A 10,919-nucleotide genomic window follows, 5' to 3' on the forward strand; every position below is an offset into this window, starting at 1 on the left:
CACCCCCTGTATTCCTCACGGGATTCACTTGATTCCAGTTGCCTATATCTGACAAAAGCCTCCTTTTTCTTGACTAAAGCTTGACGAACCACTTAATGAAGGACCGGTGCTGCGAAAGCTCATGCTTCCAAATAAACCTGTTGGACTGTAACCTGGTGCTGTGCGAATTTTTGACTTTGAATATCTCGAGTCATCCAGTGCTCCCTACTTCTGCCAACCTTGCCCTCTCAGTAACAGGAACATGCTGCCCCTGGGCTGTCCTTATCTTGCTTCGAAAAGCCTCCCACTTGCCAGGCAACACCTTATCAGCAAACAACCTCCCCCGTCATGTTTTGAAAGTTCCTATCTAATATCATCAAAGTTGCCCTTGCCCCAATTTAGAACTTCAACTTGTGGACCAGACCTATCCTTTTCCAAATAATTTAAACTAACAGAATTATGGTTACTGACCCCAAAATGCTTCCCCACTAACACCTCAGTCACTTGGCCTGCCTTGCTGCCCATGAAGAGATTGAGTTTTCCCCTTTTTCTAGTAGGGCCAGCTACACGTTGATTGAGAAAGTTTTCCTGAATACACTTAACAAATTCTTCCCCATCCATGCCCTTAACACTATAGCAGTCCCAGTCTATGAGAAAGTGAGTACTGTAGATGCTGGAGATCAGAGTCGAAACGTGTGGTGCTGGAAAAGCACAGCCAGTCAGACAGCATCTGAGGAGCAGGAGAGTTGACATTTCAAGCATAAACTCTTTATCAGGAATGAGGGGGTGGCACAAGGGGACTGAGAGATAAATAGGAGGGGTTGGGGCTGGGAGGAATGTAGCTGGGAATGTAATAGGCAAATGAAGGTGGGAGATGATGGCGATAGGTCAGAAAAGAGGGTGGACCAGATAGATGAGAAGGAAGATGGACAGGGAGAACAGTTCCAGATGGTGGTGCCAAGTTGGATGTTTGGCTCTGGAATAAGGTCAGGGTAGGGGAAATAAAGAAACTGATGAAATCGACATTGATTCCGTGTGGTTGAAGGGTTCCAAAGTGGAAGCTAAGGCGATCTTCCTTTCTGACCTATCGCCATCAGCCCCACCTCCATCAACCTATCGCATCCCCAGCTACCTTGTTCCCAACCCCACCCTCTTCCCATTTATCTCTCTGCCCCCTTGGGCCACCCCCTCATTCCTGATGAAGAGCTTATGCTTGGAACGTTAACTCTCCTGCTCCTCAAAAGCTGCCTGACAGGCTGTGCTTTTCCAGTCCCAGTCTATGTCTGGCAAGTTAAAATCCCCTTCTATTACAACCCTACTATTCTTATACTTAGCTGCGATCTCCCTACATATTGGTTCCTAAATTTTCCATTTACTATCAGCGTGCCCATAGTAATATCCCACCAAAGTGATCACCATCTTCTTATTTCTTAGTTCCATCCATATAGTTTCATTGGACAATCTCTCAGGAATATTGTGTCTACGTACTGCCGTGATGTTTTCCCAAATCAAAAATGCCACTCCTGCTCCTCTCTTGCCTCCCTTTCTATCCTTCCTGTAGCATCTGTAACCAGGAGCATTGAGCTACCAGTCCTGACCTTCTCTCAGCCATGTTTCTGTAATATTTATGTGTATCTTGCTGTGCTCAATCAGCTACTTTCTTATATTTCTTAATAGTGATTCCACTTCAGAAATATTTTATTGGTTATGCAGTTCAGTCCACCTCAACATCATCACACCTGCCATATCAAATCATTTTCTTCCATTTTCTTTAATAGTCAGGTCTCAGAGTATTCAAAGTTATGGCTTGCGCTAGTCACTGTTTAAAAATTAAGGATTTTCCTTTCAGGACAAAGATAAAGAAATATATTTTCTCTCAGAAGATTGATTGTGCGACTCCTCAGAAGTTGATGGAGATGGAGTCATTGAATATTTTTATTGGGGAATCAAAAGTTAATGCGGTAAATCTGAAATTTGAAACATAACCAGATCAGCAATGATCTCACTGAATGGTGAAACAGGCCCAAGGGTCTTCTGCTCCTATTTCAAATATTTACCTATGTTTGTAAATAAAAAGACCAATGTTGCCAATATTTGAGATGTCGTCTCATCAATGCCCTATATAATGGAACCATAACATCTTACGTTGATGTTCAATTCATCTTGCAATAAAGGATAGCTTTCCATTAATTTTCTTAATTACTTGTTGTGCCTGTATATTAAAATTCTGTAATTCAAGCGCACAAACATGTAGATCCCTCTGCACTTCAGAATTCTGCAGGCATTCTCAGTTTAAATAATACTCTACATTATTTATTCTGTCTGCTGTAGTGAACTACTTCATACTTGCAGAGTACTTGGAAATGCTTGGTAAAACAGAGCTGAACCAGCATGGCTTCATCAAGGGGAGATCATGCCTGACAAATTTATTAGAACGTTTTGAGGAGATGACTAACAAGTTAGACAAAGGAGAGCAAGTGGATGCGATCTATTTGTGTTTCCAGAAGGCCTTTGACAGAATGCAGTACAGGAGGCTGCTGAATAAGATGAGAGCATGGTGTTAGGGGCAAGGTACTGGCATGGATAGAGGATTGGCTGACTGGCAGAAAACAGAGAGTAGGGATAAAGAGGATGTTTTCAGGATAGCAACTGGTAACTAATAGAGTTCTGCAGCGTTCTGTGCTGGGACCACCACTATTCATGGTATATTAACAATCTGGATGAAGTAACTGAGGGCATTGTTGCTAAGTTTGGAGATGACGCAAAGATAGGTGGAGGGACAGATGAGAGTTGAGGAAGTGGGAAATCTGCAGAAGAACTGGGACAGGCTAGGAGAGTGAGCCAAGAAGTAGTGGATGGGATACAATGAGGGAAAGTGTGATGTTTTGCACTTTGTTAGGAAGAACAGAAATGTAGATAATTTTCTAATGGCAGAAAGGCTCCTAAATCTGAAGCACAAAGAGATTTAGGAATCCTAGTTCAGGAGTCTCTTAAGATTCCATTGACAATTAAGAAGCAAATGCAATGTTAGCATTCATTTCAAGAAGGCTAGAATACAAGAGCAGAGATGTACTGCTGAGGCTGAATATGACTCTGGTCAGACCAGTTTTGGAATATTGTGAACAGTTTTGGGCCCCATATCTAAGGAAAGATGTATTGGAGGGAGCCTAGAGGAAGTTCACAAGATGAGGAGCTTGTTATATGAGGAGTGGTTGAGGACACATCTGGAATACTGTGTGCAGTTCTGGTTGAGCTGCTGTAGGAAGGATATTATTAAAATGGAGAGGGTTCAGTAAAGATTGACCAGGATGTTGCCAGGAATGGAGGGCTTGAGTTATAAAAAAAAGCTGAATGGGCTGGGACATTTTTCACTGAGGCAGTAGAAGATTGAGGGGTGACCTCATAGAGGTTTATAAAGTCATGAGAAGCATATGTAAGATGAATAACAAAGGTCTTTTTCCCAAAGATTTGGTAGTTCAGAACTAGTGGGCATACTTTGAGAGGAGAAAGGTTTAAAAAGGACATGAGAGGCATCTTTTTTTACACAGAGAGTGGTCAGTGTGTGGAATGAGTTGCCAGCGGAAGTGGTGGATGAAGGTAACATTACAATTTTTTAAAGACATTTAGGTAAGTACATGTAGAGGAAAGTCCAGAGGGATATGGGCCAAATGCAGTTTGTTTGGGAACACCAATGATATGGACTAGTTGGATGGAAGGGTCTACTTCCATGCTATATGACTCTATGACTCATTGAATTTCGAAAGATGAAGGGGATCTGATTGAAACAGAGAGACCTGGATGGAGTGGATGTGGAGAAGATGTTTCCACACATAGGTGAGACTGGAACCCAAAGGCACAGCCTCAGAGTGAAGGGATAACTCTTTGGAAATGAGATGTAGAGGAGTTTTTACAGCTAGATGGTGATTAATCTGTGGAACTCATTACCACAGTGGACTGTGGCAGCCAAGTCATTGACAATGTTTTAAGATAGAGATAAATAGGTTTTCATTAGTAAGGGGATCTAGAGTTACAGGGAAAAGGCAGGAGAATTGGGTTTGAGAAACATATCAGCCATGACTGAATAGTGATGCAGATTCAGTGGGTCAAATGGTCCAATTATGTTTCTATATCTTACAGCCTTATTGTCTAAAATCACCATAGTCCTACTAGGCCACTTAGTTGGTCCCTTGTTAGAGAAGGTCACCACATCTCAGGAGATGGGATGGGTTAGTAACGTCTGCCCAGTTTGGGAATTGAACCTGTACTGTTGATGTTAGTCTGTATCACAAACCCATGGTGCAGCCAACTGACGGGACTGGACTGGTTGCGGATATATTAATTAATAGTTTTTTGGATGAGAATTAGTTTTATAAACGTGGTGGTTTGTAAGTAATGGTGGTGAGTTGTATGAAGTCTGGCTAACTGAAATTAAGCTCTCATGTAAAACTGGGACTTCAGTTTAATTGCAGTGATCTTTTGGAGTATAACACTGGTTACAGTCAATCAAAATATCGATGGGCCATTTCATGTTCACACCTGACACAAGAACTTCCCAAACAAGCTCTTTACTGCAACCTGGCAAGCAGTGTTCAGGAAAGCAGAGGAAAGCCTCATTGAGAAAATGCAATGTCCCCACCGCCTCATGGGAATCTCCAACACCACATGAGACCAATTTGGAGAAGCAGTATCTACGAAGATCATCCCATTAGATCATCGTTGAAAGGCCCAGATGGAGACTGAATGCAAACAGTGGAAGAAACCTGAGCATCCCACGCACCCACTTCAGCAAGCACCATTTGCCCCTATTCTGGGCAGGGTTTATAGACTCAGTGTTTACCCACTCAGAGCTCACAACACTAGAACAGATCCTCGATCCAGAGCGATTGTCCATGGAGGAAGAGTGCCACGAGTCTGGATTCACCTGTTGGTCATTGTCTCTGTAATAGGAAGTATAACTAGAAGCTGGAGAGAGAGGGAATGCTCCCGTAAACCTAATGAGTTGGAAATTAGACTGTCTTTGTGATTTGGAGGAGTTAAAGAATGTCTTTTGAGGGGTACAGCAGATCACCTATTAGGGTGACTCTTAGTTGTTATTATGATGGTCCATTTGCTCTGTTGAATCTGGGTAAGGCAAAATGAATTGATCAATTGTTTTAAGATTAAACAATCTATCAGTTCTGGAGTGAAAACACACTTTGATTTGATTGCATGGCAGAGGAAGAAGGAGAACCTGCAAGGTTTGTTTACAATTCTGAACCTACTGCTGATTGTATTGTTATCTACTTTGGAAATTGATTGACAGCATATTTACTCAAAGAAGCCAGCTCCAAACTAGACGCCAGCCAGTATTTCAGGATCCTTTCAAATGCATCAGGCAGCAGGTTGCATCCCAGCTCGAAGCATTCTGGTAGAGTGACAGTGAGTATTTGGTTTCACAACATCCAACACTGCTTTTATTGACATTACACCAGGCACCAGGGCTAATTGGGGACTTCATAAATAACTGCAAACCAGAGAACTCAAAAAAAATCAGTGTAAGCTTTATTTTCATCACTTGTTGCAGCACAAAATGAGTTTATCCAGGCCATTGACCCTGTGATAGCCCTTTGAAAAAGTTAACCAATTAAACCCATTCCCTCTTCCCCATCCGCTTTCTAGCTATATATTGTGCTTTGTGTAATTGTACATGGATTTTAAAAGGAATGCAGAGTTGAGGGAATTACACTTGCAGGTGATAGGAATAGTATGGGTGAATGAGACGGTACAGACAGAGAGCCAACATGGACACGATGAGCCAAATAATGACTCTATGAGCTGAATTTTCCTGGTGTATTGGAAAGGAACAGAGGGACTGGAGAGCTGGAGAAGTACCAGGCTTCCTTCACCAGAACCAGATCCAGCAATGAGCCGTCCTTTGTTGGGCTTTCTATGTATTGATACAACAACCTTCCTGGGATAAATTTCAATGCCCTTAACACTATGACTATCTCAATTTATGTTGGGAAAGTTGAAATATCCTAGCATAATTACCCGATTATTACTCTTACATACTTCTGTGAGCTGTCTACATATTTGCTCCTTTATTTCCCCTGACTATTTGGTCGTCTATAATACACTCCCAGTAAAGTAAGTGCCCCCTTAACATTCCTAAGTTGTACCAACAAAGCCTTGTTTGAGGAGCCTTCCAAGATATCATCCTCCTTATTGCAGTAATTGACTCCTTAATTAATAGTGCTACACGCACCCCACCCACTCCCCCAACACCCACCCTACCCATACTCCACTCTGTCTCACCTAAAGATCCTATACCTCGGAATGTTGAGTTGGCAATCCAGCACTTCCCTCAACCATGTTTCTGTCTTTGCAACAATATTATACTTCCATGGCTACACCACTAACTCATTAGTCTTACCTATTACAGTCCTTCAAAGTCAGAAGTCACATGACACCAGGATCTGAAGGAGCAGCGCTCTGAAAGCTTGTGATTTCAAATGAACTTATTAGACAATAACTTGGTGTCATGTGATTTCTGACTTTGTCCACCGCAGTCAAACATCACCACCTCTACATTATGGCTAACATATTACACTCCTAGCATCAAAGTAAAGACCATCCAGCCTTGTCTTACTCTCTTGGCACTCAATCCAGCTGAACTGTATGGTTGAAAAATTGTCATTTTAGTTAATATGATCCATGGTTTTCCTAGTTTGCAGAAATTATCAAAAACCATTGTCATTATTCCATTGAAATGGCAGCAATTTTGGGGGCCTACACATTTCCAAATCACACACATAAATCCAGAAGTTGCTACCAATGATTCCAGTCTCATCCAGAGGGTAAGGTCTTCTCAGAACTCAATCTGCAATCCATCAGTGAATTGACAAAAAACTCAATTTTCACACTGTTAACTTTGCCATAACCCATAAAAATGTTGCACCTTATTGAATGAAGGTTTTTCATGGTTTACTCATTTCATAACTGGAACTAAGTGCCGTCACTGACTCAGAAAAGTATAAAAAGTATTTTAAAAAATTATATCAGTGGAATTTCAAATTTCTCAAATGTAATTTTAAAAATGTACATGCTTACTTCTTTTTGCTTCTATTAAGAAAATCATAAGCATTATTTCACTATTTGAAGATTTCAACTGAAAGTGAATAGATTGGATGCATTTTAAATTCCTAGTTTACTGTCTATGAGGGTACACCAATGTGAATGGCTGCTTATCTAGTTTCTGGCATCACTGCTGCTGTGGACCCCTGGAGAATCCTTTGACTTGGTATCAAATTTAAACAGATAACAGGAAAGGAGAGGTTTGTACCTGGAGATCACAACGTCGTTGCGTTTGCTGCATTAAATTCAGTAGCTTTGTTGCTGTTTGAAATTTATAGCATGTTCTGTCTCTGTGATTATAATTGGGTATATTTTTTCCCCATAACTTCTTCTCAGTAAAAGTTTCTACATCCATTTGAATTAACACTACATGGATTATGTTCCAATGAACTGCTTAGGTAATCTGTCCAAACTGTTGAAGTAATGTTTCCTCCCTAAGTATTTTGAGTGTAATACTCTCTGGGGGGAAGAGGAAGAAGTGAGTTGCAGATGTGTGCAAGTGCAGATGTTAGTGGTGGGAATGTAAAATGGTTCCACATGCTATGGGCCAGGCCTAACCCGTCAAAACATTTTTAAGCAGGCAGCTCAGACCGTAACTTTGCTATTTATTTTGGATAAGTGTATAATGGATATTCCTGGAGTGAATTAGCTAGTCCGACTGCCAAGATTTGAACAAACAGAATTTATTTACAAAATTACGGAATGAAACACAAAGAACAGAAAACAGAATACCGGATAACTTAGCCTATCTAGACCTGACAGACTGTCCTGACTTAATGATGCTGTTCCAAAGGTACTTACAACAATCCCTATACACAGACCCTTTGGCACAAAACATAAAATCAAACACAGATCTACAGGTTTCAAATTAGAGGAGGAAGTTTGGCAGCCTTTTTCACACATTTTCTGCTGTAACTAACTTTAATCTAAATGAAGGCTAGCTCCACAGCTACATGGCCACTCCCCTTTGATGATACCTTTTTTTGACATGAAAGCCTTAGGCCTGAGGCATTATCTGTTAGGGGTAAACAAAAAAAGGGCCCCAATAAACCTTTCAAACTCAGCCTAGTTGGAGCTTGGCCAATTACCCCCTCTCTAGAAAAAAGACTCAAGGGCATAGTAACCTTGTGAAAAGATCCGCTTTGTAACACACTGAACAAATTCTTCAGTTAACAAATTCAGAGGCATGCCTATTTTATTAATCACTTGCCAATTTATAAAAATTTCATTATGAATTGATCCAATGATTTTTCATCTGAGGCACCTAGATGAGTCCAGCACATTTGTGAACAGACACGTAGTCAAACCAACTGTTTCAGTCAGATCGTTTTAGTGTCAAGAAGCAGTAACTGTCTGATAAAAAGGCAGCACAGTGGCTCAGTGTTTAGCACCGCTGCCTTACAGTCCACCATCAGGCAACTATCTGTGTGAGTTTGCATGTACTCGATGTGTCTACGTGGGTTTCCTTCAGGTGCTCCAATTTCCTCCCACTGTCCAAAGATGTGCAGTTTAGGTGGATTAACCATATTAAATTATCCACAGTGGTGCAAGCCAGTTGAATAAACAATGGGCAATGCAGGGTTGTGGGTCTGGGTGAGATGCTCTTTCGAAGGTTAGTGTGGACTCAATGGACCAAATGGACTGCTTCTGTAATGTTGAGATTCTATCAAGGCAATTTATACAGTTGTCAATCAGTGCTATCAATTAGCACCATTCTTCTCTCAAACATGGGACACATGTTAACCTTTGGGTACAAGGAATTTTCATAATTTCAAACAAGAATTCTAAGGCCTGAAAGTTAATTTAAAATTGGAGGAGAGATGTTAATTGCTAAGTGTTTCTCAGTTACAGGCTTTAGAATGTCAGTCACACTTTTGTAATCAACTTTCGTTGGAATCTACATACTAAGTGAAACACATAAGATGCTGACAAGTCAGCAGACAATGTCCTGAATTTGCAACATGAACATGGATTAGCTATTGCAACCTTGGTTAATCTAGTGTCATTTCTCATTTACACTGAGTTGAAAATTTGGACTTTAACAATTTTTTTTCATTTTTAATTTATCAACATGAAACTCAGCATATTTTCAGGATGAGAACCTGTATTTACGGAATAGTAAAATACCTTGTCACTGAAAATGTACTAGACTTTATATGAAGACGTGTTATCTAAAGTATTAATTTATTATATCATTGGCAATAATAATACTTCCAGAACCGTTTGAAAAGAACACAAAAGCAGAAAAAAATTATGCATTTGCATCTAATTTAGATTTTTTGAATAGAGTCAAGAAGCCTGCAATGCTTTCAGAGATAGCTTATATGACCTAGTTAGTGGGCATAAGAAATACTGGATTTGACAGAAAATTTGCCCCAGGGTAACAATCTTTGCCTTTGCTCTATTTCTCAGAAACCCCTCTTATCAACATTTCTTGATAAATTGTTAACACACAACCCATTGAAAATCCTCATTGCTGTACATGGGGAATGCTAAAAGGTGAAGTCTGAATTAACGCCCATCTCCAGAAAAGGAAGAATTCAACCATCCCTAACCGATCCAGCAAGAAACCTAGTAACACTAGCTTATGCAGAAACCAACTTAGTCACAGGCCAGTATTTGGAAAATCTGTGAACTTTTGAAAAATTAAATGCTTTTAACAGTATTTTTTAAAGAAAATGTTCTGCCAATATATTTTATAAATTTTTCCTTGATTGGGAGTGTAGTGTATGGTTGTAGTTTGACATATAGTACTTGCACAGTTTCAAATTGTTTTTTTTTTCAATCTTTGCTTGAGTTAGTGTTTTTGCAAAGAAACTAAATATGTATTAGTTAACTTAAGGAATCTTGCTGACCTATTTCTAATACTGAGCTATGTACAGTCTAATATATCCATAATTGGCAAGTATTTACCTTGTAAATGCACAGCTTGTTATAGCCAGTAGAGGTGTAGGGCAAGGAATGGAATCAGTCTACTCTTCCTAACCTGGCTGCAGCAATACGCACAAAAGTAATGTTAGATTACACTATCGTTAATGCAAATGAGTATCCCAAGGTGCTTCAGGGGACCATTATAAACTATAACTTATCATCAAGCCGCATAAAGTGGTATTGACAATGCAGACTGGCCAACAGCTTGGTAAAAGAGGTAGGTTTTAAGAAGCTCCTTAAAGGAGAAAATTGGGTCAAGAGGCAAGGAGGAAGGGAAGGCTACCCTACCCATAATGAATTGATTGCAATCAAGAATCTTCAAGAAGCCAAAATGAGTTAATCTTGGAGAATTGTGGTTGGAGGAGTTACATGGAAGGATGAGGTCATAAAAACATTTGAAAACAAGGATGAGAATTTTAAAATCAAGATTTTGTTTCTTTGGGAGTGAGTATTGAATACTGAAAGTAGGGGTGATATAGGCTAAATCATTTCATCATAGGAGGCTATGAGTGAAGGACAGTTGGCATAGCTATAAAAACAGTACAGTTTTTGTTCATCTCAAATTCACAAGAGGATAGAAGGTGAAAGATAGGCAGGGGTGTCTTCAAATAATCAAGAGCAGAGGCAATGAAGGTATAGTTGCAAATCAAAAAGCCATTTAATCTCTAATCTCATGAGGAGTTATTGGGACAAGTGATCTAAAGAACAATCAAATAACACACACAAACAAAAACAGAAGTTGGTGGGAAAGCTCAGCAGGTCTGGCAGCATCTGTGGAGATAAATCAGAGTTAACTCTTCGGGTTGAGCGAGCCCTTCCTCAGAACTGGTAACTCAAGTGTGTATGTTTGAAGGCAATCCCAGTACTACATGAGCGTGCACAGCATGGGTAGAAAT

This window comes from Hemiscyllium ocellatum, chromosome 16 (genome assembly GCF_020745735.1).
Source record: "Hemiscyllium ocellatum isolate sHemOce1 chromosome 16, sHemOce1.pat.X.cur, whole genome shotgun sequence".
NCBI classification, from domain to species: domain Eukaryota; kingdom Metazoa; phylum Chordata; class Chondrichthyes; order Orectolobiformes; family Hemiscylliidae; genus Hemiscyllium; species Hemiscyllium ocellatum.